Here is a 5575-nt window from a genome sequence, read left to right on the forward strand (position 1 = left end):
ATATGTTACCCCGGTCGGTCTTTCTGTCCTCTTGTCTCTTTGGTGCGCCTCCATTCGGTCCCCGGTCCCCTGAGGACACCTGTACTTTGTTCAATTCCCGTTTGAGCTCATTGCATCCCTGAGACTTCTTTGGTCGCTCTGGCCCCTTCAGGCTCTCTCTAATCCCTGTGACGATGCCTCTTGTTCTGTCAGAACCTTTTCCGACGCCATCTTTATGCTCCAGAGCAGTCTTTTTGTTTTCCATCTTATAGTATGTTTCTATTTGGTAGCTGGTATCCCAAAGATGTCTATCGTCAGCTCAGATCTCCTCTTGAGGTTTTTCAGAGAAGGCAGCGGCCTTCATCTATTTTTATCAACACATCTCCCGTGGTGGTTTTTGTTCTGTTTTGCAATTTGTTTTTGGTCTAGCTACTTAGGTGTTAATTAGGCTGCTGCTGCTTCTACAGTGTCTGATACTTTCTTGTTTTTCCATGTTTTTTTGGTGTTTTCTGTTCTTGGGACTTATCTAGTTCCGTTAAGGCAGTCGGTCAGAGAGACCGCCGAGGTGACTCTGAACCGTCGGCGATTTACGGTAAAAAATTTCCTTTGCTACCAGAGATATTGTTGAGAAGGGAGTCTTACGTGATCTAATTCTGCTTTGTCATTCAGTCCTATCCAGAAGGCAGTTCTGGTAGAATTTAGGTAGTATGTGGGGTCTTGCTAGAAATTAAGTGTAATCCCATAGCATTTTGGGTTTTTTTTATAGGAAACTAAAGCACATCATTTTTGATAACAATATTGTTATTACATTTAACAAACTACTTTCTTACAGAGCTTAGTAGGACATCTATCTACGCTCCAGAAAAATTAAGTCTAATTCCCTACCCGGTCACATTGCTGATGCAGTGTAGATGCAGTTGTAGTAAAAGAGCAGGCATCGTCATTTCCAGTAAGGGTCGCTTTCTCTGCTCAGCGCTTTGCACACCTAAACTGAAGGCAGATGAGAAAACTCCCTGCTGCTCCTCCGGCTGCCTCCATGTTGTCTGGTGGTTGGCCCCTCCCCTTTCCCAGGGGATTGTGGGAAGGGTGGTGGGCGGGGCCCAGGGTATATGAGCCACAGCCTCTCCTCCAGGAGCTCATTCTGTTCTAGGGCTTCTAGTGGTGTTGGTACTCTGCTGTTTCTTCAGTTGGTGGCAGGTTTTGAGTTGTCTAAGCTGTTTGGGTAGATGTGTGTTGGCATTTAGAGAAGTAGAGGTGTCTGGGTCTTTTTGCTGTATACTGTGTTAGTTGCTGATATCATCTCTCTTAACAGGGCTGATGGTGAGATTATCTAGCAGTGGTTAGGGTGAGCATCTTGTCCGCATCTTGTATGCATCTGTATATGAAACTTTGGCATTTTTCAAGAAAGCGACAGGGATGTAAGGCGTAGTGTCTTTCAGGGTACGGGATGGCTCATCACCTTTCCCAATCGCCCACAGAGAAGCATGTTGTCCCTAGAGCCTTTGCAGCTTGTGGCAGGCCCCTTGTAGATTCTAAGCATCAGGACTTCACTTGTGTTGTGGGCCTGTAGCAGAGCCCGGAGTCAGTGGGAAGGTGTAAGATAGGAGGTGGCTGCAGAATGCAGGGTGCGGCTCACAAGAACAGCTCCTGAGGAGTGACCAATGCGGGGGGTTGAGGGGTGCAAATACAGGGCAGGAGCTGTCGGGAAGCAGTGGGGTTCCTTCCCAGACAGTTCAGGAGAGGAGAAGGGGTTTGTAAGGTTTTGAGACTGGGGGATGGCTGGGAAAGGAAGGAGGGTTCGTCAGCCTTTCTCAGATGGGTTTTGCAGTTGGATTTGGACGTTGATGAGGTCTGTTCTGTTTTAGTTTCCCCGCAGCTGATGGGAGGTACGACAAGGTCACAGGAGATGCGGCGTAAACCATCCAGGCCTCTGCATCTCAATATGCAGGGCTGAATGTCAGATGAGTCTCGTCTTGTAAAACCTTAGGTACATAAAAATATACCCCCCAGAACTCTGAGGTCTCTGCTTCTCTGTGCCTTTTACTTACTTCATTCCCTGACTTAATTTGTGCGTCCATCCGGATGTCACAGTCATTGTTACTTAGAGTCCCTGACTAGGCACTTCTTTCCAGTGCAGGTTTGCGTCATTGTCTTCCCTGGAATGTTTTGGAGAAGAGGATGTGTATTATTTGTGCTCGTAACAGTCATCTGAGCCAGGGGTCATCTTTTATCACAGTCCCGGGCACGCAAGCTTTTTCTGTTATTCCAGTTTTGCCTTTTTCCTGAAGTGTCCACTGAGGTTTGCTCTAGCATCAGTCACGGCAGTTATGTTCTCTTGTTCTTGCTTACCTATTGTTTTTAGCACCAGTTTCTGTAGTCGTAAGGTGTCCCTTTTAGATCTTTGAGTCACCATGTCACGCCATTGGGGTTTTTTCCATCGGCTGACCGCCACTGTAATTCCCTTAGGGGCTTTGTAGGTGAGGAGGTAGTTTGTGTTGCTTGTTTTCTGTGTGCCATACCATATGTTATTCAGGTCTTGATGTTCCCATGGTTGTTTTTGTGTTAGGCCAGCACATCGGTAGCTATACCGAGGGTCTTGTGTGCCTCCGCTTATCAGCATCATGCGAACTACTTTTGTGTTTTTAATGGCGGGCTGTTGTTGGAATCTAGATGGTATTCCTAAATGGAAACAAGACCGCTGGAATTGTTAAGCTATTGATCAGCATCCGGGTGACATGTTCGATATTGTTTTTGCAGATGCAGCGGGACGAGCTGTGTGCCAAAGGGCAACAGAGGAGAGGCGAGCGGAGCACTGTAAGAAGGTGAGTCGGTGAGTAGTGTTGGAGGGAAGATGCGACTAGTGGCTTATGACTAGCTTCTAGGGTTTGGGTTACTTTTTTTATTTTGAAGGCGCAAAGCGGGATATCGGCACCAGAGCTGATTCGGGCAAGGTGAGCCATGTCTGGTGGGCTGAAGGAGCAGTTATTTTTCAGGTGTTGTAGCGTTGGTGAAGTTAGAAGCATCCCTTGTCGTTTGTGTTTTACAGGTGATAGCCGAGCCTCGACGTGGCAACCTGTAAACAGCAGAGGCGGTGCGGGCGAGCGGCCAAGGTAAAGGAGCGGGAGATGGGAATCAGTGCGGACAGGCCGTGGTTTTGGGCAGTATCTCAGTGTCGTGGTTTAACCCCAGTCAGCAGCCAAGGACCACACAGCCACTCCCTCACTCCCTGTCGTCCCCCCCAACTTGCTCCTGTGGATGGGGAGGGAAAGAAGGCAGAACTCATGGGTTGAGATAAGAACAGCTTAATAACTAAAGTAAAATATACTACTACTACTACTACTAATAATAATGAAAAGGAATATAACAAAAAAAGGAGGGGGGGGAAGAAAAAAAAACAACAGTGATGCACAATGCAATTGCTCACCACCTGCTGACCGATGCCAGAGCCGCGATCCGCCCTCCCGGCCAGCTCCCCCCTGTTTATATACTGGGTGTGACGTTCCATGCTATGGAATACCCCTTTGGCTAGTTTGGGTCAGCTGCCCCGGCTATGCTCCCTCCCAGCTTCTTGCACACCTGCTTGCTAGCAGAGCATGGGAAACTGAAAAGTCCTTGGCTTAAGATAAGTGCTACTAGCAACAACTAAAACATCAGGGTGTTATCAACAGTATTGTCACACTAAATCCAAAACACACACTGTACCAGCTACTAAGAGAGTTAACTCTGTCCCAGCCGAAACCGGGACACTCAGCATGTGTCTTTTGCTTTGGTTTTTTTCAGATGCTGCAAGAGGCTCAGAGGGGCGAAGCCGCATGCTGAGGAGCGGTCCGAGAAGGTGAGGCGGTTGTTGGCCAGGTCGGTGTCTAATAGCAAAGTATTATATGGCAACTCGGTTAAGCATTTCTCTTTGGTCTCGCAGGCGCCATGCAGGCAGCCTTTGGAATTGGATGAGCATTTGAGGTGAGCTGGGGTGGTAGAGAGGAGGAGCATGGGGCTGGTGATTTCTCGCAAGTGCAACGGTAGCTTTCTGTCTTTTGGTATCTTAGGTGCCACAAGGGATGACGGCCACAGCGTCCGACACTGGAATTCCTGCGGAGCAGGTGAGCGGAAGGCCACGTTGCTTTTGAGGAGGAGGGTGTTGTGGAAGAGGTCTGTGTCGACCGGCACCATGCTTACTGCTGGCACTGGTGTCTTTCCAGATGATGAAGAGGAACCTGGCAACTGCAGGAATATCCCGGTTCACTGATGTGTTTTTTGCTGAGGATGGATTCAGACCCCTGCTGTCTGACAGCTAAGTTGAGGGACTGGGGACCACTGCCCTACAGTGTGTAATTTTGACTTCAGTTGGAAAGAAATTGTCCAAAGCGGAAATCTTTCTCGTTCAAAGAAGTTGCATTTTATTGAACTTCCCATCAGAGTGGCTCTTCGGAGGTGATGTACTTGGCAGTAGAAGTCACCAGCAGCAAGACTTTTCACTCTCTTTTAAAAAAAAAAAAAAAAAAAAAAAAAAGAAAATATTTACTTCCTTCCAAAGACCCAAGCACAACATGTCTTCCAAAAGTCGATGGCATTGCTGGTCTTTGGGTTCTCAGTTGTAACAGTTGAGATATCATAAAAACATGTTCCTCTGCGTGCTTCGGTACAGCTAAGAGCATTAGCAAATCTGCCAATCCTTTTTCATAGCCTTATGTATTGCAGCCCTGGAGACTGGATTTTTTTTTTTCTTTTTCAGAAGATCCCCTATATGGTTTTACTTGTATCTCACTGGTTTTTCTGTCATAAATGAAACTTTAAAAAAAGTTAAATTGTCTAACTTGCGAATTGACTTGCATTGTTTAAACTGTAACTGCCAAACAGCTGTAGCATGTAATTTAGGTGTACTTAAGCAGTTGGGTATTTTGTCTAAATCTTGAAAAAGACAGGCAACTGAATGTTATGGGTTTTTTTTCCCTGATCTTTTGACGGAGTGTTCTGAAGTCCTTTATTTCTGTCTGGCTTTCAATGGTGCATTTCCCTGGCAGTTCAGTAGCATCTCTCTTGGGCACTGCAGCTGGCCAGATGTCCATCCTAATTATGTAACACAAAAAAAACCCCTAGTCAACTTATAGCTGTGTATTTTGGAGACAGGTAATCTAATGGTATCAATTCACAGCTATGCAAGTTAAACTAATGCAAAAGGAAAACCAAATACTTTTCTAGTATAGGTATTGTTATTGGATGTATATAAACATATGCACACCTGTTTAGTATGAAGTGAATTACTGAGATTTATTCTTTATTTTTTATTTCACTCTCTAAAGTTTTATGCTTCCCTTCCAATTTTGTTGACCAGGCAAGCAAGATGTGTTATTTTAATAGGCTGAAATATAGTTTGGGATTTTTGTTTTTCAGATGCGGTGGTGTAAGCATCTCGTGATGCTCAGCAGATTCCCCCCCCACCCAGCTTTGCCTGCCGGTGGCTAAGAAGACTCACCGTAAGGGGCCGGCCCTGTGCCTGGAGGCTCCGGGCTCTCTCTGCAGCGGGTGCCCCGCAGGTGCGGCAGCAAGGGCCGTGGGGGGGGGGGAGAGTCCGGGGCCGAGAGGGACCGGGGGCGTT

The 5575-nt window shown here is 46.8% G+C and overlaps 1 long non-coding RNA gene across 3 annotated transcripts; it reads left to right on the forward strand.

Moving 5' to 3' along the window:
- Positions 1-1163: 1163 nt before the first annotated feature.
- Positions 1164-4462, forward strand: LOC127024541 (uncharacterized). 3 transcript variants are annotated; one of them, XR_007767564.1, is made up of 9 exons: positions 1164-1324; positions 1845-1966; positions 2112-2456; positions 2737-2801; positions 3026-3089; positions 3760-3814; positions 3899-3939; positions 4026-4079; positions 4179-4462. It is a non-coding gene; the product is annotated as an uncharacterized LOC127024541 (long non-coding RNA). The 3 variants fall into 3 exon arrangements; XR_007767566.1 differs by having other exon boundaries at positions 2117-2456; XR_007767565.1 differs by lacking the exon at positions 2112-2456.
- The last annotated feature ends 1113 nt before the right edge of the window (positions 4463-5575 follow it).

Source organism: Gymnogyps californianus, chromosome 20 (assembly GCF_018139145.2).
Source record: "Gymnogyps californianus isolate 813 chromosome 20, ASM1813914v2, whole genome shotgun sequence".
Lineage (NCBI taxonomy): Eukaryota > Metazoa > Chordata > Aves > Accipitriformes > Cathartidae > Gymnogyps > Gymnogyps californianus.